General features: G+C 35.9%; 1 pseudogene; it reads right to left on the bottom strand.

Annotated features, from left to right (window-relative positions):
- LOC137250715 (uncharacterized) overlaps window positions 1–22372 on the bottom strand; it is a 166969-nt pseudogene that overhangs the window by 96307 nt on the left and 48290 nt on the right.

Genomic DNA, 22372 nt, shown 5'->3' on the forward strand with positions numbered 1-22372 from the left:
GAAAAAGCCGATCCAACACCAGCTGCGTCACGCACAGTAATTCTGCGTAGAATACCTTTCTGCATAGGCGGCCTTTGGCCGCGCTTATAAAAAATAACCCTGGCCAAGTACGGGTGTGTTTTGACTTTGAATTTTGATTTTAGAATTTTGGCCGTTTCCCGAAAAAACATATTAATATGGTATCGTTTATGCATTTTGTTATTTAAAAACAAGTAAGGGTGTATAAGTTCGGGTGTAACCGAACATTATATACTCAGCGTGAATTTCAATTGTACAGTTCATCTCAGATAAATTAATTTTTCAAATTTCATTTTTTTTTTAGGCCCTAGAAATGTTTTGTAATGCTTGATCGGAATAGGGGCGTGGCACTGCCCATAAAAAAATTGTCGTTTTACAATAAAACTTGTTAAGTGAAATATCATTGATACAATACTCTCTTCTCACCATTATCATATTCGTCTACAACCCTTTTAAAAATCTTTTATGCCAATGTGGGCGTGGTCCTTAACCGATCTCATCTAATTTTATTACAAATTTACCCTGCTATAAGTAAAATATGTATCCCCAATCTTATTACGATCCGTTAATTTTTCTTCGAGTTATGGCTCCCGAAACAGAAAATTTCTCTGCCCATTTCAATAACTTTAATTTTTTCCTTTTTCTTGTTATATTACCACTTGGGAAATAAAACGCCATTGATGTAAAGCTCTTTTTTACAAAGACATAGCTTATCTTATTCAATTACAACCCTTTTAAAAGTCTTTAATATTAAAGTGGGCATGGTGCTTAGCCGATTTCATTAATTTTTCTTGGACGTATTTTTAACAGTAAATGCAACTACTCTGTCCAATTTTGCTATGGTAAGTTTAACGGTTTTTGATTTATGATTAATAATATTTGTAAAATTGATTCTATCACAAGTAGGCAATGCCACGCCCGTTTTCAAAATTTTTTCACATTTTTATTAAGAGTCTCAGTATCAGTTCACACATCAAATTTTAACATTCTCGGTGTATTATTTACTAAATAATCAAGTTTTTTGTGTTTTCCAAAATATTGTATGTATAAAAAGTGGACGTGATTATCATCCGATTTCGCTCATTTGAAATAGCGATGGGAGATGAGTGCAACGGAACCGATATACCAAATTTCAGTAAGATATCTCAATATTTACTCAAGTTATCATGTGCGCACACAGACGGACAGACGGACATGGCTAAATCAATTTATTTTTTCATCGTGAGCATTTTGATATATGGAAGTCTATATTTATCTCGATTAGTTTATGCTATTACGATCAACCGTTATGTTACAAAGTTACATACTCTGTGTCCAAAGCGTGCTGAGTATAAAAAATAATTAGGAGTAGGGCTTTAGGGTACTATAGACAATTAACTAATATACAAGAAGTTATGTAAAGGTACTCTTCGGATATATTTGTATTCGACTATAAGGAATTGGTATAGTGTAAGTGTAGGCGAATTATTAACGAGCTATCGGTTAATTATCGATTGGTAAACGAAAAGTTATCAATATAATATAAACAAAATTATCGATTTGTTATTAAAACTTATCGATTTGTTATGGAAAAATTTATCTATTATTTATCGATGTGTTATCACAAATTTTCGATTTGGTATCGAAAAGCTATTGATTTCTTATCAAAGTTTTACCAATTTACCATCGGAGTGTTATCAGTTTATTATCGGTGACTCAGTGGCGTGGTTTATGAAACAGGTACCGACAAAAATTCAACATTAAATCGATGATACATCTGTAACCCTTTCTTCAACAGACCGATAAGAAACCCATAAGCAGCCGATCGCATGGCGATAAAAAGCCAAGGGATGTATTCTTGAGTAAATTTTAAGATTATTTTTTTTTGTGAAAATTTGTTATCATAGACAGGTAGGTTTTAAAATTCAAGCGAGCAAACGGCCCTTAGTCAGACAAAGTACAAGTTATAAGTCTCTCAAAATTTATATATATTGATTTTTGACAATTTTTCCCGCAAATTGTTTTATATTGTCCATGCTAAGGGCGCACTTCTTTATTTTTTTATGTATAGACGAAAATCATAAACACCCTTCGAATTGAATCAACCCGGAGAGTGATCCTGTGAGTATTTTTCCTTAGCACATTTGTCTCAGAATCGTGTGATTTGCCTAAAATTTAGTTCATAGGTAGCCCTTTACCACGAGTAATGTGAAAGATATATATTCTTACCTTAAGTTTACTTTCGCTCCTTTTACTAAAAATTGTATTTCTCATTCTTGCCTTCTGTCTAGATTAAAATACTTATTAAATTTTTCCCATTTCCTATGAAATCTCTAGAAACTAGAATAATAATTTTTTTTCGGACGTATTAAGAAAGATGATGAGGGTAGAGAGAGAGAGAGACAGAGAGAGGAGGGATGGGTAGGGAGGAACAGAAAAGGGAAGATTAAAGGGAGGTATAGAGGTAGGCAAAGAAGAATAAGAGATGAGGAGTGAGAAGAGGGGAGGGAAGTTCGAGCGAAACAAGGAGAGCAAAATATTCAAACTTTTTTAGGTCTATATAAAATTCCATTTTGTTAGTTAATTTTTCGGACAGAATGGGAGCTTAAATGGTTTTGAATGATTTTCTGTGATAATTTGTTAATTTTGATTCATATACAAACCAGTTTCGATTAAGTGCAACCTTAAGTGTCATTTCGGTCTGTCACGTTCATCTTAAGTCGCATACTTTTGAAGTCCTGCAGAACCATATATTTTCCGGATAATTCTTGTCTCTCATTATAAATATGCACTTCCTATATTCTCTCAATGCCATAAATAACTCCGAGCGACACATGAAGACAGGTACGACGAGAGACTTATTGAGCTTGATTTTTGTAAAGTGACAGAGGTATTACAGCCGGATGTCTCCCATTTACATTGAATGCCTAAGGTTCGGTTACGTTCCCAAACTTTTAAATCTGGCTAAAGTGATCTTACTTCTGAAGGCTGGAAAAAGCTCTCCCATCTCTCTCAAAGTCTTTAGACCAATCACGCTATCCTTGTTACATTTGACACCGCTGGACCGCTTGATTGATCTTTACGTTAGAAGCATTCGTCGTAGGCGAATTTGCATATTATTAGGTAGGTCTACGGAAATTGCTCTTTATTGGGTTGTATAAATGACGGGTTGCGGGTCAAGTTGACTCTAACAATAGAACTCATCAGCTATAGTGGCGGAGTTACGAGAGGGAAAGACGGCTCACAGATAGGTGAGAAGGGGTACGCCACAAGGGGATATTTTAGCCCCTACTTTGGACCGGGCTAGAAAGCCATTATGCCCGTTCCACCTGTAGACCTGGTAGTAAATAACATAACGTTGATAAATGCAACGAGGCCCAGTGCTTCGGGGCAGCTTGAGCGGAGACCATTCGGCCATAGTAGCATAGCGTCAAAATTACAGGACGAACAGAGCATCTGATTCCCTATCGGCGCTTCTAGGGGGCTCATAAAGCCACAATTGTCGTCCATTGCCAAATTTGGCCGATGGTTCCAAAGTTGTGGAAGGAGTAGGGTCTGTGGTATACTGTGCTGATCCGGAAATAAGCAGATCATTGAAGGTGCCAGATCACTGTAACGTTTTTCAAGCGGAGGTATTAGTCCCAACCAAAGAAACATTGGAAGAAAGCAGCTTAAAGTGCAGCCGCGTAAACATTTACATTGACAGCCAAACAGCAATAAATACAATAATCTTGCATAGCGCAGCATTTAAAAGCGTATCAGAGTGTAAGCAATAATTGGAAAGAATGTATAGAATGAAAAAGCGGATGAGCTAGCTAAAAAGGGCGCATGCCTCGAAGCCTAATAAGAGTGGGTGAGATTGAGAGAAGGCGAGAAGTCTACGTAATGGACCAAACGAGAAATGCGTGGACCCAAGCCCAGGACTGCAAGGGGTCCAAGATCATGTTTAGGTCTTACAAACTTAGACTAACAAAGTTACTCCAATCATTAAAACGAGAGGCCTGTAGGCTCATGACGTAGTCTGACTAGACACTGCCTTCTGGCTTCAAATGCCTTTAAATTAGACACAGTCATTGCAAGAAGAAGGTTGGAGAAGAAAAAAATCGAGCACGTGAGTGTGAAGGTACCATTTATTTATTTTTACTTATTAATAAATAATTTTCTTGTCATTAATAAAAAATAATAATAACAAAAAAACTATTATTAAAATTCCTAAAGACTAGAAAAACGGCATAATATGCATTTTTAAACGGTTTTATTCAGCTTGACTTGACAGGCTGGCTGGTTGGAAAATTTTAATTTAAACGGTTTTATTGAAAGCAATAATTACATGAAGTAATAATAATATTAAAAGCTAGAAAATAATTAGGTAGGTCCTAGGTACTAGACATCACACTCCTCGTCAATCTAGGGCGTTGATCAGACAATTAAATAAAAGTGTTGGACGCGTCAAATTTCTATTGATAGTCATATATAAGACCACCTGAACCTTAATAACGTACTCTACGCTTCACATTTTTAGAAATTTCACGCGCCGAATGCTTTTATTTAATTGTCTGATCAACGCCCTAGATTGATGAGGAGTGTGATGACTAGTACCTAGGACGTACCTAATTATTTTCTAGCTTTTAGTATTATTATTACTTCATGTAACTATTGTTTTAAATAAAACTGTTTAACTTAAACATTTTTTTTTTTTAATTATTTTCTTCTTATTTGATGATGCAATGTGAATATATATTTAAAACATTTCACAACAAGTCTGAGAACTACCTGTGAATATGTGAATGGAACCCAACGAAAAATAAGACTTAAAAAAATAGAATATAAAAAAATTGTTTTAAAAAACTTCAGAGTTTCGCGGTGATTGAACTCGCGCCACTCGATCGCAACCGCAACATCATAGCCGCTGGGCCACTACAACTGCTTGATAGCTTGTGCAAAATGTTGTATTTAACATTGTAGTGCACACTAGTTATACCGTTTCTTTTTTCTTGAACTTAATTTAAGAACATTGTTCTCAATTTAAGAACATTGTTCTCATTAATATGAAATTTGTTCATATTTTAAGACCAGCCGTTCTCTTTTCAAGAAAATTGTTGTCAGTTCAAGAACAAGATTGTTGTTTTGAGAACAGGTCGTTCGTTTTTCAAGAACAAAAAAGGAAAAACATGAAACGCTTGAATTGGGTCCGGTGGTGCTGGATTTTAGAACGTCGATTTTCTCTGAGTGTAGAAAGCGATTCCGCAATCGATGATTTCATTTTATTTTAATTTTTTGATTTCAATTGCAAACTATTCCACTGTGCCCAATACGAATAAGCGACAGGACTCTCTGCTAGCACCTCTTCTCTAGTTTCGTTCGAGTAATTGCCTTACATGGGCCAGCACTGCATCTTGTTGCTAACACTTTCTCAGCTTCTCGTTATCCTGATTGTAGTTCGAATTTATTGCTGGTAGTATTCAATCTGCGAGCATCCATTTCCTTTTTGAATTGCTGGATCTTCAATTAACTTTGGAATGTCCTAGTTGTCTTTGAAGTATTCGAAATTTATTAAACAATTCCTTTTCTTAGGAACGAATCTTAAGAAATTCACAATAATCTCTTGCTTCCTGTTATCGTTCGAATCATTGAACTGTCGAATAAGTAAATTAAAATATTCTGTATGCAAAATGCACTTTTAATACAGCACTACTATGGTAGTAGAAACTCACAATTAAAATAACACGCAAACTTCACTTGCAACGTGTTAGCATCGAACTGAATAACTGTTCCTCAGACTGCGCTGCTTTTTTATTCTCAGTTGCCTCGTTCTCCTAATTTGTAGAAAAATCCTTGATATGTAGTCGAGAACCTGTCAACGGCTTTTAAAGTATTCGCAAAAAGATTACGTTTCATATTTGCGAAAAGGCTAGTAGCTATACCATACATTTTCCAGTTTAAGTTCAAAAAAATACAATTCAAGCTCAGAAATTCCAACTGAAATTAAGACCTTAAAACTTAAACAACATTGCATTTCAAGTCCCAACCAAAGAAACATTGGAAGAAAGCAGCTTAAAGTGCAGCCGCGTAAACATTTACATTGACAGCCAAACAGCAATAAATACAATAATCTTGCATAGCGCAGCATTTAAAAGCGTATTAGAGTGTAAGCAATAATTGGAAAGAATGTATAGAATGAAAAAGCGGATGAGCTAGCTAAAAAGGGCGCATGCCTCGAAGCCTAATAAGAGTGGGTGAGATTGAGAGAAGGCGAGAAGTCTACGTAATGGACCAAACGAGAAATGCGTGGACCCAAGCCCAGGACTGCAAGGGGTCCAAGATCATGTTTAGGTCTTACAAACTTAGACTAACAAAGTTACTCCAATCATTAAAACGAGAGGCCTGTAGGCTCATGACGTAGTCTGACTAGACACTGCCTTCTGGCTTCAAATGCCTTTAAATTAGACACAGTCATTGCAAGAAGAAGGTTGGAGAAGAAAAAAATCGAGCACGTGAGTGTGAAGGTACCATTTATTTATTTTTACTTATTAATAAATAATTTTCTTGTCATTAATAAAAAATAATAATAACAAAAAAACTATTATTAAAATTCCTAAAGACTAGAAAAAGGGCATAATATGCATTTTTAAACGGTTTTATTCAGCTTGACTTGACAGGCTGGCTGGTTGGAACATTTTAATTTAAACGGTTTTATTGAAAGCAATAATTACATGAAGTAATAATAATATTAAAAGCTAGAAAATAATTAGGTAGGTCCTAGGTACTAGACATCACACTCCTCGTCAATCTAGGGCGTTGATCAGACAATTAAATAAAAGTGTTGGACGCGTCAAATTTCTATTGATAGTCATATATAAGACCACCTGAACCTTAATAACGTACCCTACGCTTCACATTTTTAGAAATTTCACGCGCCGAATGCTTTTATTTAATTGTCTGATCAACGCCCTAGATTGATGAGGAGTGTGATGACTAGTACCTAGGACGTACCTAATTATTTTCTAGCTTTTAGTATTATTATTACTTCATGTAACTATTGTTTTCAATAAAACTGTTTAACTTAAACATTTTTTTTTTAATTATTTTTTTCTTATTGAGAAATTCTTCTTATTTGATGATGCAATGTGAATATATATTTAAAACATTTCACAACAAGTCTGAGAACTACCTGTGGATATGTGAATGGAACCCAACGAAAAATAAGACTTAAAAAAATAGAATATAAAAAAATTGTTTTAAAAAACTTCAGAGTTTCGCGGTGATTGAACTCGCGCCACTCGATCGCAACCGCAACATCATAGCCGCTGGACCACTACAACTGCTTGATAGCTTGTGCAAAATGTTGTATTTAACATTTTAGTGCACACTAGTTATACCGTTTCTTTTTTCTTGAACTTAATTTAAGAACATTGTTCTCAATTTAAGAACATTGTTCTCATTAATAGGAAATTTGTTCATATTTTAAGACCAGCCGTTCTCTTTTCAAGAAAATTGTTGTCAGTTCAAGAACAAGATTGTTGTTTTGAGAACAGGTCGTTCGTTTTTCAAGAACAAAAAAGTAAAAACATGAAAAGCTTGAATTGGGTCCGGTGGTGCTGGATTTTAGAACGTCGATTTTCTCTGAGTGTAGAAAGCGATTCCGCAATCGATGATTTTATTTAATTTTAATTTTTTGATTTCAATTGCAAACTATTCCACTGTGCCCAATACGAATAAGCGACAGGACTCTCTGCTAGCACCTCTTCTCTAGTTTCGTTCGAGTAATTGCCTTACATGGGCCAGCACTGCATCTTGTTGCTAACACTTTCTCAGCTTCTCGTTATCCTGATTGTAGTTCGAATTTATTGCTGGTAGTATTCAATCTGCGAGCATCCATTCCTTTTTGAATTGCTGGATCTTCATTTAACTTTGGAATGTCCTAGTTGTCTTTGAAGTATTCGAAATTTATTAAACAATTCCTTTTCTTAGGAACGAATCTTAAGAAATTCACAATAATCTCTTGCTTCCTGTTATCGTTCGAATCATTGAACTGTCGAATAAGTAAATTAAAATATTCTGTATGCAAAATGCACTTTTAATACAGCACTACTATGGTAGTAGAAACTCACAATTAAAATAACACGCAAACTTCACTTGCAACGTGTTAGCATCGAACTGAATAAGTGTTCCTCAGACTGCGCTGCTTTTTTTATTCTCAGTTGCCTCGTTCTCCTAATTTGTAGAAAAATCCCTGATATGTAGTCGAGAACCTGTCAACGGCTTTTAAAGTATTCGTAAAAAGATTACGTTTCATATTTGCGAAAAGGCTAGTAGCTATACCATACATTTTCCAGTTTAAGTTCAAAAAAATACAATTCAAGCTCAGAAATTCCAACTGAAATGAAGACCTTAAAACTTAAACAACATTGCATTTCAAGTCCAGAAAATTTTAACTCAAGCCCGACAATTTCAAACTTAGCTCATAAAGTCATATTTCATGTTTAGAAAGTTATAATTAGCGTGCCCTGTTTCGAAAGCTATTGCAATTCGATGTATGTAGTATATTGGAACGATTTTTCGTCATCCATTGTCAAATTTTGTTTGAAGACAAGCCCGTTTCGCCGTCGCACCATCATCAGTGTTATCTTTCGTTAGAACGAAAAATGACACTGATGATGGTGCAACACTTATACTGTTTTCACACAGACGGCTTATTGAATAATAAAGGCAGTTTTCTACATTAAGACGCTTATTGAGCTCATTCTTCCCTACAAAATTCGAATCTATTATTATTTCATTAGTAGCTAATCGAATGCCTAATGAAGTCAAAAGCACAATGCAACTCTGTTGGCAGCGTTCCGCTTCTTAGTTTTCTGCATGGCGGAACGATACAAAGTGGCCGCATCGAACATCTGATTATAACCTTTTTTATTTGATTTGATACATCAACTACCGGCGCAGTACGATTTTGACATTTGTCCATCGAATTTACAAGTACATGGAATTTTTTTTGTTTGTAGGTATGTCACCATGCTCTCACCTTGTATCGTTCCGCCATGATTGTCTGTCTCATCCTTCATACTAATCGAGCAGTTACTTCTGTGTGAAAGCAAAAAATTTACGATTTCATTAGCAGGTGAAATGAGATCATTAAGTTTCTGTGTGAAAACATTATTAAACTGTTTTATCCCCAAATCAAATTTGACAAAGTAGGGCGGAAAATCGTTTCGATATACAACAATTGTCTATCCTGTCGAAAAATCAACACAACAAAATGAATTATTTCAATTCGTTCTTTCTGTTTGCTTGCAATTAACCCCAACCATTACCTATGTAGATGCCATTTACATAGAATATTTTACTTCTGACTTTCTGAAATAAAATTTTTTTAAATAGAAATGGAAATTCTGAACTTTAGTTGTAACTTTCTGAACTTGAATTGTAATTCTCTAAGCTATAATTGCTCTTTGGGAATTGAGTTATTAGTTTTCTGAAATTAAATAGCAATTTCTGAACTTGAGCTCTAACTTTCCGAACCTAAATTGTAATTTTCTGAATTCAAAATGGATTTTCTTAACTTAAAGTAATTGTAATTTTTTAAATTTGTTTTTCTGAATATAAATTGGAATTTTGAACTTACTTTCTGAACCTGAAATGAAGTAGGACTTTATTAACTTTAACTGCAACTCTGTGAATTTTAATTGGATATTCTGGGCTTGAGTTGTAATTCCGTAAACTATAACTGAGCTTTTCTGAACTAGAATTATTAGTTTTCTGAATTTAAATTCGAATTTGTGAACTTGAATTCTAACTTTCTGAGCTTGAAGTTTCTGAATTTGAGATGGATTTTCTCAACTTTAATTGCAACCTTCTGAAATCGAATTGGAATTACTTAACTTTAATTGCAACTTTCTTAATTTGAATTGTCATTTTCTGAACTTGAATTTGACTCTCTAAACTATAACTGTGATTTTGTGAATTTAAATTGGAAATTCTGAAATTGAATAGTAAATTTCTCAACTAAAAACTTTATATCTGGTGTTTGTTACTTTTTTACTATGTTTCGACACTTCAACTTCCAGCGCAGTACGATTTTGACATTCGTCTATCGATTTACAAAAAGAAAATAAATGAAATTTTTATTTATGTTTGCATGTATGTCACTCTGCTGTCACTTTGTATGGTTCCGTCATGATCAGATGAAACAAATAAATCACATTCGCCATTGTCTTCATTGCTCTGTAAATTTTCACCGAAATAAGTTATAATATGTCCATGGCGATTGAATTAAGAAGTGCTTTGTGGACACAGCACTTCGCGTACAAACTCGTGAATTATCACAAGCTCCAATTGGGTGTTGTGCCGACAGTCTTTTAGCAAAATTTAACCGCAGTGACGATGTGTTGTTGAGTTAGTGATATTGAATATTGGTGCCACGCTGGCCTAAGTGGTGACAAAAGTTTGTTATTTACGCCCCGATTCTAGTGTGATAAAAACATTCTTCACCACGGTAACGAAATCATGTGGCAACTTTCACACCCTTTTGGTATTCTACCCGCGAAAGTATCCGGATAATTTTTTACCCACAAAAGTAGGTGGTTACATCAAAATAACCACACAAAAGCTGTTGTTTAGAAAAAGGCAATACATAAAAATAAAGAATTGTAAGCGTAAATAAGTTAACATAATAGTAAAAAAGTGTTGCCTCTTGCTATACATATTTGGTTACATTATGTACTTTCACAGTATATATTACAATAAAGCTATGTAAAAACTTATGCATGTATGTACATATATACACATCGTCCCGTTTATTCGCTAATTTCGTATCTACGAGTGACACATTTTCGATAAAGCCATGGTGGAACCATACAAGATATCAGCATGGTGACTTACCTACAAACATAAATAAAAATTCCATGTACTTTGTTTTTGTAAATTCGATGGACAAATGTCAAAATCGTACTGCGCCGGAAGTTGATGTATTAAATCAAATAAAAAAGGTTTATATTCAGCTGTCCCATGCTGCCACCTTGTATCGTTCCGGCATGGGTAAAGCGAAGAAAACCAACTTTTAAATTTCACCACAGACAATGGTGAGTTTTTCGATGATACAGCGTTACCAGTTTGACCAGAATCGTGAATAAAAGAACTGGTAACGATTTTCGGTTACATAATGTTCTGGGTACTATTTTACCGGTAAGGCTCAGAATCGGGCCGTTAATATATATATGTAAGTAAACTTTTCAAACTGTTTCAGCAATATCTTGTGGGTATTCCATTTATCGCAGCTTAAATAAACAATTTGGGCAGCCATTAAGTAGAATGACAACCAATTTTTAAAGTATCTTTTTAAAAATTTTGCGCTTAGTAGCAAGTTTTCTAACGTTCATGAGTTTTAAGCGCGCAAAATTTTGCGATTGCAAATATAAAGGAACGTGAGACTTAGCAGTTGACTTAAAAATGTTTGCTAACATATTTTGTCTCTTATTCATTTGTTAAAATGCAATTTTTAATTGTAAAAAATGTTGGAAAAATATTAAAGAGTGAAAAAATTATTACATCAGCAAGGTTTGATAGCCCTCATGGCCAAAATACATGTCAATTTCTTGTTCCTATACTTTGCTTGCAACAAAAGTTGGAAGTTGGCTACTTTTTATGATAAATGGCGCTGGTGATGCGCTATTTGTCGCTCTCCAATCAAATACATACATGCAATAAGCGAACGATGCTGCAGTAAAAATCTTATTTCTTCATCGTGCCAGTCGTATTTCTGCCATCATTGGAACTTTGCAGCATCCGTAACGGCGGTACTTTGTCTAAATCAAACATTTGCTTAAAGAGTAAATGGGATTTCAGCAGCCTTACAGAAGAAAATGGAAAGTTTCGTGCTATTTGGTTTTTAAGCTATTGCATAGATTTTATCGCGGGCTTGGCGACTAAATCAAAAAAAAAAACCGTAACGGATATTTGTCAAAAAAGATCCGAAAAGGTTCGAAAAGATTCGAAAACGTTCGTAAAGGTTCCGTGTTAGCAACAGGCCAAATACATAATATTGGATCTCTATCATAATCAGCGGTGGGCAGGTTACCAAATTGAGAATATGTTAAGCGCCAAATACACGACACGAACATTTCCGTGAACATTCCGCAATCTTGTTCGCAGCTTTGGCCATACACCATACGAACTTTTGGCCGAACATTAGTTCTCTTTCAGACAGCGATGAATACGAACAACAATTGTGCTGCAGCAATATTGCTCTCTGTGGCAATTAAGCGTAAAAAAAAGAGAGAAGATCGCAAAAAAAAGAATTTGATACAAAGAATGGTTTAAAAAACGAGGAGTTCTTGGACAAAGTGAGCTTATTAAAGAACTGGAATTCACGTATTTTTTTTATAACTGTATCCTTTGTGGCATCAGGATCTACTTCTTTAATTTTTCGATTAAAGTCGCATAATCATTATTCTTTTTAATTCTATTACAATAATCTTTGCTTTTTACTTGCCACAATGATGGCAAAGATTTATACATTTCAATAAATTCACTCAGAAATTTTTTATTGTCCATTTTACTTTTCCGCGCACGTCTGTTCCGTTCAGAAATTACTACGATTATGAGCTATTTCGCCATACACGCACGAACAGTTCGCGCAAATGTTCGCCAAAAATTAAAATATTTTGATTTTTGGCGAACATTTGCGCGAACTGGCAAACACCACCATACACGACAGAAAAGGTCGCAGAAACATGACATAACGGGAATGTTCGCGGAAATGTTCGAGTCGTGTATTTGGCGCTTTAGTAAACACGAACGCGTAGCGAGCCCGAAAGCAAAATCCATTATTTATTTAGTTTGATTTCAATGCTTGAACGGCGAGCATGTGTCACACGTACTCTTTGGTACTCTCTTTTAAGCGCGCCTGCGACACTTACTCAACGTACGTCCATCGAAATCAAACTAAAAGACATAGATGAATGGATTTGCAACTCTTTGTTTCGAGAGAGCGCTGTCAAAATGCACATTTTTTATAACATTTATCAATGATGCCACTCCAAACAAAAATGAATAGATCTGAAAATGCGGATTTTTGACATACATTTCGGCGATTATAGTTTCAATCATTTAATAAAATGATAGTCGTAAAATATTTATTTCCTTAAAGTTATTTTACAATAATACGACCAGTTAGAGTTAAATATAAACAAATCTAAGTAAAATTTACATTTCTATTAAATTAATTAGTCAAATATTGTAACGCATTTAACTCGCAGTGAAAACCATATATTCTTTTGAAATTGCAGTAAATCGGACCTATGATATAATAGTTAACATTATTTAATGGATAGGCCTTATCCTACATGTCTGGCGTTCCAGGTTCTGTGATCAAAATGGACTGGTTGCATCGGAAGTTCATATTTACAAAACCTATTTTTAGTGATAACTTTTGAATGGAAAATAATATTTACCCTCCGCCTTCGAGCTAATAATACTTACACTAAAACAAGTATTTTAATCCTTTTTTTCATAATTTTTGAACGCTATTCTACAGTTGTAGGTCAAACTAAAGTTTACCAAAATTTTTGGCACGTTTTTCGTTTTGGTTGGCACATTTTTTGTTCTGGCACCCGTTTCAGCTGGCGCGAGGGATTTATCTGTGATTGTTGCCAGCAACAACTAGAAGATAAATCCCTCGTGAGAGCGAAAATATGAGAGCGTAAGCAAAAGATTCGTATCAATCTAATCTATGCTAAAAGAGCTGTCGTTGATTTTCACGAAGTAACCATTGTGCTATCGCTTATCGTATACATATATGGTCGCTTACCGCAATGCATTTTTTTAGCGCACGAAAACAACCGGCGTTTTTTGCCCCTACCCAAATAAGCACGCGTTGCGACAATGTAAAGCATGTGTGCAAACGTCAAATCTAAATGTCACGCAGAACAAAATTTGGAAATCGAGTTAGGTTTTCACGCAGCAAATTCAATTTGAGTTGCCCTCATACAAGTTGTATGTGCATGAGACATTTTTGACAGAAAATGACTTGCGTGCGTTTATATTAGGTTGGCTTGTTAGCAGGTGCTAAGCTCACGCCCACCCCGGATCATAAAGTTAAAGTTAAAGTTAAGGTTAAAGTTAATGTTAAAGTTAAAGTTAAAGTTAAAGTTAAGGTTAAAGTTAAAGTTAAAGTGAATGTTAAAGTTAAAGTGAAAGTTAAATATTAACTTCTCATTTATTCAATAAAAGTAAAAAAATTGTTTTCTTAGCGGTCACCACGCTTAAAAAGGTTAACTTGAATTAATATCAAAGAAAAAACTTGAATTAATATCAAAGAAAACAAAATGTTGCATAAATATTATAATTGCATAAGTTGATAATATGCAATAGCTTTACCGCGGCAGTCCCCGAGTGCCACACGTCCTCTTTTTTTTTTAATTTGAATACAAAAGTTTCTGTATAGGAAACGAGAAAACATTTAGTTCGAATGGGGGAAGACAGAAAAAATCTACTTATTTCTCGACTCTTTTGTTATTTTGAAGGCATACCTGCTGATCGGTCACATCGGCAAGTCAAAGGTTGTTCTCATTTAGCATGTGCGAGAACAGATATTCCTGTGCAGTCTTTTTCGTTCCACGACAAATTTTGCTTGATGTCGCTGCATGCCCTTTTTTTTGCTGCAGAGATAAGTTTGTGCGTCCATATTTGTGGTGCCACGCCCATTATCCAAAATTATACTAATTTCCTATTCTGCATCATAAGGTCAACGCACCTACCAAGTTTCATCGCTTTATCCGTCCTCGGTAATGAATTATCGCACTTTTTCGTTTTTTTGGAAATATCAAAAAAATGGGCGAGTTTATAGTCCGCTTTCGTTCATTTTAAATAGCGATCTGAGATGAGTGCCCAAGAAGTTACATACCAAAGTTCAATAATATACCTCGAAATTTACTCAAGTATCGTGCTTACGGACCGACAGACGGACGGACATGGCTAAATGAATTTCTTATTTGGCCCAGATGATTTTGATATATATAAGTCTATATCTATCTCGATTAGGTTGAACTGGTCGGTTCGTGAGGACCTCACGTAGACAGAATTAGTCCATAGTGTTACCAGATGTTTGTTTTAACGACCACACTGAAAAACCCTATACAAAACCAGGACCTATGTTATAAAATAACTCCGTTCTCTTGGCAAATACTAGAAGCTTTCTAGGACTTAAACCACTTGCTGCTTCTAGATCTGACAACTGTATCACTCCTAATAGCTGTTATCACTGACCAAGCCTAATTTAAAGGCACGTGACGCCAGAAGGCATTGTCCAGTCAGAATACCCGTCATGAGTCTAAAGTCCTATATTTTTAATGATAGAATCAACTTTGTTAGTCTAAGGTTGTAAGACCTACACATTAACTTCCACACTCGACTACAGCCCGGCGCTTGAACCCACGCCTTTCCCGCTTGGTCGATCGTGTGCTTCTCTCGCTTTCGCTTAATCTCTCCCAGTCTAATTGGGGCATCTACGGAGCAAGCTTCAAGAGATGCGCCCTTTTTAGCTAGCTCATCCAATTTTTCATTGCCATCTTTTCCCATATGTCCTGGAACCCAATATAGATGTATGCTTCTCTCTGTCCCGATTCTCTCCAGAGACTGCTTACACTCTAACACGCATTTAGATGCTGTGCTATGCGAGATTATGGAGTGCTGCTTGACTGTCAATATAAAAGTTAACACGTTTGCAGCTTAAGCTATTCTCTTTCAGGGTTTCTACTGCTTTGGTTACTGCTGATATTTCCGCTTGGAAAACGCTACAGTAATCCGACAGCCTGTGGGATCTGTTTATTTCCGGATCAGCACAGTATATCGCAGACCCTACTCCTTCCACTACTTTGGAACCATCTGTGTACACATCTATCGCCTCTTTCGCCATTTGAGCACCCTTTTGCTAACTGTCCACCTCTATTGTGGCCTTAAGATCTCCCTCAAAGCGTTGATAGGGAATCAAGTAATCTCTTCGTCTTGCGATTGATGACGCTATACTACTATGGCCGAATGGGCGGCGCTCAAGCTGCCCCGACGCACCGAGCCTGGCTGCAGTTGCTAACGCTATGTTGTTTGCTACCAGGTCTACGGATGGAATGTGCAGAATGGCATACAGTGCAACCGTCGGGGCTGTTTTCAGGGCCCTTTTAATGCCGAGCATTGATAGTCTGCATACCACCTCTAATTTTTTGAGGTAGGTTGTTTTTTGTGTGGCTTTCCACCAAACAAGAACTCCATAGTATAGAATAGGGCTTACAATCGCTGTAAAAACCCAATGAGAAAGAGAGGGTGGTAAGCCCCACGTACACCCCAGCATTCTTTTACACGCATAAGGCATTGAGGCCTTCTTCACTCTCTCCTCCACGTTGAGATACTAGGATGATTCCTAGATATTTTGTGCAAGGTTTCGCCTCGTCCAATTTGAGACCTTGTACATCTTTGTAAACAAAACCATATCCGTCTTCTCTTAATGTTTAGAGAAACAAATCAAATTTGCTACTCATCTCGTGTCGCTGTTGACAATCGGGTTGTTTACGTATAAAATGCCGACTGTATTCGTTTGAAAGCCGGAGATATATTTTTTCCAGGCAATCATTATGTATATAATTTGGTCTGAAGCTTTGCTTAGTTTTTTTTTTGGTACACTCCGAGCCTTCTGCGTGTGTTTTTTTTTTTAACTATTTAAAGATTATGTGTACAGAAGAAGGAATGATGTAGCCTCGTAAGTTTGACACTTTTCCAAAGACTACTTTGGGCAAAATATATGCTTCGGGTTGGTATGTATCTCATTACAACGAAGCTGCCTTGTTTTTCATTTTTATGACGAACTTTGCAAGGTAGTTTTTGTCCAATTGGAATTTTTGACAATTTTTGTGGGATCAGACTTGGAAGAAAAGCAATACAACAAAGTTAGCGTGCTTTCTTATTTCTACGCATACCTGCGATTTGCTAACTTTCAGCATGGCTTTCGAAAATAGCATAGCACTGCCAGTAATGCTCATATAAGCGGATTGAACAAAGAGGTCCACCATAGAACACATCTCGTAGCGCTAGACCTGTCAAAGATTTTGACACAGTCAATCATGGCATTTTCTCTAAGAATAGAAAGGTTGAAACTTTCCCCTAGTCTAAAAAGCTAGCACAGCAAAATATTTGAAGTGTCGGAAAGCATCGGTCCAATTTACGTACGCAACATCCAGGGGTGGTATTGTTTAATTTTAACATATTCAAGTTACATTCCTCATCAGATAAAATCACCATTATTTCCCATGCAGGTGAATGATAATGAGCACAGGTTCTGTCCCTGTCCGTTAGTGAACAAATCTTTGGGGACCTTATTTATGACATGGTTGTTGCAAATGTAAGAAATATTGAACATCAGCATCGAGGGCATTACGTAACTCACTTTCCGGAACACAAAAAAAAAAATTTCTGTGTGTGACGTTCGATAACAGTTTAGAGCCGGAACCAAATCTTCAAGTTACTTGCTGGCAGTACTTAAGACAAAGACAGAGAAAATCTGATAGCTACCTGAAAGTAATTCGCTAGCTGCTTGTGTGCTATGTGTCTCCGATTCGGTCGTCGAGCTTAAGAGAAATAAAGTGGAAGAATCTACACAGGCCTATTAAAATATCGCGTTTGGTACTGTCACGGGATGTCTTCTTATGTCGTCCGAACATCATCTAAACATCGAGGTGGGCATACTCCTCATAAATGGGGGAGAAGATAAATGTTTAAGTTTAAACTAGAAGAGCACAAAAATCCTTTTGCCACATCCACAAACAGTTAACAAAGCCTTACGCCGATAAAAGTTCCTGTAACCCAATGTCCGAAACTCACAGTCGAGGAAAAAATACTTCTCAGTGAGACAAGTTCCACTCTGTCCTCGATGATAATTTGTGATTGATCGCATCCACTGATGGAGCCAATCACTGATACAAGTAGAAGAATTTCAAAGAATATGAGGTAGTAAATGAAAGGGTTAAAACATACGCAATTGAATAGAAACTGGGCAAGTATTTGATGAGAAGCCTAGAAGAACCGTAGCAGAAGAAATCATATTCTTCAACAGAGTATATTTAATGGTACAATAAAAAGCCTTTTAAAATGTCCAGACTTTTTATCCGTTAAAAACGCAGCTCATATATTTTCAAAATTATCCCAATTTTTTTATTCTCTTCAGAGCCACTTGTAGAATGGCAAGTTATCTTTTTAACTCAGAGTTAACCTGATATGAGGGTCTAGTCCTAGGTCGTAAATTTTTTACAAATTTTTTAAATTAACTCTGCGTTAAGTAGACAACTTGGCAGCCTCCAAGCTGACCTCAACGAGTTAATTTAATTATTATTTTTTTTTTCTACCTTGAGCGTCAATTAGCCAGCCAATATAATTCACTCTGGTAGGATGATATGTCATCATTACTAAATCATTGCTAAAGTCAAACGGTTAATATGGCTGGCTACGTCAAAGAGTTAATTTACCTCATGTACTTATACAATGGTTTATAGGTAAATTTTGTAGAAATGAAAAAAGTTTGTTATGGTAATGGTACAAACACTCCTCAGAAGTTAAGAAAAGTGCTAAGGATTTGGCCGTACTTAGCGGGATATGAATCCGACAAGCACCTTCTGATACTAACTCGTCTGCCTCGGCAAATATATTTGACATCTCCAACCTTTCGATCTGTGGATCTTAGTCCGCTCTTATGACAAGCATGCCTAACGCGGGAATATTGCAAACCCCTCAACTTGCTCGTTACATATAATGTGTCTAAGTAGTGTAAACTTAGGCCTCTCTATTTACATATATTTTATAAATATTAAAAAAAAAAGAAACTATTGAGTTTGTCTCATACTCACCTTGTCGGCTGGTTGGCATTAATTGGCTAAATACAGCAATTGGCGTCATACAAATAATGGCACCAAACCAAATAAATCCAATAATACGATAAGCATGATTAATAGTTTGCCATGTTCTTGAGCGTAGTGGATGGCAGATGGCGTAATAGCGTTCGCAGGATATTGCAACCAACGTCCACGATGAGACAGCTACTGAGGCAGCTGCGTAATTTTCAATAAAATATAAATATTAAATTGTCATATCATGACTAACGTGACTAAAGTAATTAACGTTACAACTATTTTTTTTAAACACAAACATTAACTTTATAATATTCAACTTAGCGCTCAACTGTGGGAGAAAGGTACGCGATAGAGTTGATATAAGCGAAATCACAGAGCAGCGTGAGGCAAACATGACACCTGCATATAAATTAAAGTCAATGAGCATATACAAAATTTTTATACATGCAAGTGCAAGCGATGTATAACACACTGCTGTTTTGTTGGAAACAAAGAGCCAAAGTAAACATGAGCAAATGCGTTATTTTTCTACAGATAGGAAAAGTGTTTACAAAAACAAAGAACATGGTTAGGTAATAAGGTTTAAGTTTAAATTTGTTTCTTTTTAGGGCTTTGTTGGTTGTAACATATTTCTACATTTTTTCGATGGATTTATATGAAGTAATAAAGTGAAAACAAACGGCGGACGCCGTGATTTGATGGTAGCGTGCTCCGCCTACCACACCGAAGATTCTGGGCTCATGCTTCGGGCAAAGCAACATCAAAATTTTAGAACCAATTTTTTCAATTAGAAGAAAATTTTTCTAGGCGGGTCGACCCTCGGCAGTGTTTGGCAAGCACTCCGAGTTATTTCTGCCAAAAAAAACTCTCAGTGAAATCTCATCCGCCTTGCAGATGCCGTTCGGAGTTGGCATTAAACAAGTAGCCGCCCCCCCCCCCCCCCCCCCCACCCCGCTGTTCTAAGAAAAAGTAAAAGAAGCACGGCGCAAGTTGGAAGTGAAGGTCGGCCTAAAATCTCTTCGGAGGTTATCGCGCCTTACATTTATAAAGTGAAAACAAAGAAAAAGTCAAAATAATTAAATAAAAATAAAATATGAATAAAATAAAATAAAACCATGAAAAACAAAATAAATCAAATAAAATAAAATAAAATAAAAAAAAAAAAAAATAAAATAGAATAAAAACAAGTAAGGAAGGTTAAGTTCGGGTGTAACCGAACATTACATACTCAGTTGAGAGCTATGGTGACAACATAAGGGAAAATAACCATGTAAGAAAATGAACCGAGGGAAACCCTGGAATGTGTTTGTATAACATGTGTATCAAATGAAAGGCATTAAAGAGTATTTTGTGAGTATAGTTCTATAGGTGGACGCCAGTTAGGGATATCGCCATAAAGGTGGATCAGGGTTGACTCCAGAATTTGTTTGTACGATGTGGGTATCAAATGAAAGATGTTAATGAGTATTTTAAAAGGGAGTAATCCCTAGTTCCATAAGTGGACGCCGTTTCGAGATATCTCCATAAAGGTGGACCACGGGTGACCCTAGAATTTGTTTGTACAATATGGGTATTAAAAAAAAAGGTGCTAATGAGTATTTTAAAAGGGAGTGATCCTTAGTTCCATAGGTGGACGCCGTGTCGAGATATCGCCATAAGGGTGGACCAGGAGTGACCCTAAAATTTGTTTGTACGATATGGGTATCAAATTAAAGGTATGGACACCTTTTTGAGTTATCGCAATAAAGGTGGACCAGGGGTGACTCTAGACTTTGTTTGTACGATATGGGTATCAAATGAAAGGTGTTAATCAGTATTTTTAAAAGGGAGTGGGTCTTCGTTCTATAGGTTTGTACGATATGGGTATCAAATGAAAGGTGTTAATGAGTATTTTAAAAGGGCGTGGGGCCTAGTTCTATAGGTGGTCGCCTTTTCGAGATATCGCCATAAAGGTGGACCAGGGGTGACTCTAGAATGTGTTTGTACGATATTGGTATCAAATTAAAGGTATTAATGAGAGTTTTAAAAGGGAGTGGTGGTAGTTGTATATGTGAAGGCGTTTTCCAGATACCGACCAAAATGTGGACCATGGTGACCCAGAACATCATCTGTTGGATACCGCTAATTTATTTATATATGTATTACCTGCCAAGATTTCAAGGGTTTTTTATTTTGCCCTGCAGAAGAAGAAAATGAAAAATTCTACTTAATATGGTAGGTGTCACAACCATTTTACAAAGTTTTTTCTAAAGTTATATTTCGCGTCAATAAACCAATCCAATTACCATTTTTCATCCCTTTTTTCGTATTTGGTATGAATTATGGCATTTTTTTCATTTTTCGTAATTTTCGATATGGAAAGAGTGGGCGTGGTCATAGTCGGATTTCGTTAATTTTTTATACCAAGATAAAGTGCGTTCAGATAAGTACGTGAACTAAGTTCAGTAAACATATGTCGATTTTTGCTCTAGTTATCGTGTTAACGGCCATGCGGAAGGACAGACGGACGACTGTGTATAAAAACTGGGCGTGGCTTCAACCGATTTCGCCCATTTTCACAGAAAACAGTTAGCGTCATAAAATCTATGCCCCTACCAAATTTCAAAAGGATTGGTAAATTTTTGTTCGACTTATGGCATTAAAAGTATCCTAGACATATCAAGAAGAATTTCCGAGCTCTAGGCCACACATATATATTAATAATAAAAATGCAATTAATTATACCATATATGTTGTATTTATTGATTTTGTCGATATTTCGATTTCAATTAGAAATCACCTTCAGGGCTGTAAAAAATAAATTTTTCTATGTATAAAAACCACAAATGCACAAACATAATCTAACACTTACAATTGTGAATGCACCTTGTCAACTAATTTAAAATTTCAGTGCAGAACATAGAATATCATAAACAGAAAACAAAGATGTATACAAATAATAAACAGTAATAATAAACAAAATATCTGCTAACAACAACGTATATATTAACTTGTTGGACACCCTCAGCATTATTGTTGCTAACTTCTCTTCATTACCAAATGTCTGTATGCGTGAGCGACGTTTTCGGTGTCGCTCTTAAAATTCATGCGTATGTTATTAGGTGTATTGATAATATGTAGCATTGCGAGAGTGTACCGCTTGGAATATTGTTTTTCTTCTTGCATTATTGTAACATTCTCTAAGTCCGGAGAGTGTCCCGTGGTCTTGCAATGTTGCGATGAAGCCGTTCTGTTGTCGTTAGAGTGGTCGCGATTTTTGATGTTCGATTTGTGAGCGGAAATCCTTGTCTTTAGTTTTGATTTAGTAGTACCCACATATACTTTATTGCATACGTGGGACCCGTCGCCATTACATTTAATTTTGTATATTACGTTGGATTTCTCGTATTTTTCGATTTTGCTTTTTGTATTGCTGTATATTTGTTGTAGGGTATTTTTATATTGTAAATCGATTTGAAATTTTTCTTTGTCATACATGTTTGAATGTTTTA

Source organism: Eurosta solidaginis, chromosome 4 (assembly GCF_040869045.1).
Source record: "Eurosta solidaginis isolate ZX-2024a chromosome 4, ASM4086904v1, whole genome shotgun sequence".
In the NCBI taxonomy this organism is placed as follows: domain Eukaryota; kingdom Metazoa; phylum Arthropoda; class Insecta; order Diptera; family Tephritidae; genus Eurosta; species Eurosta solidaginis.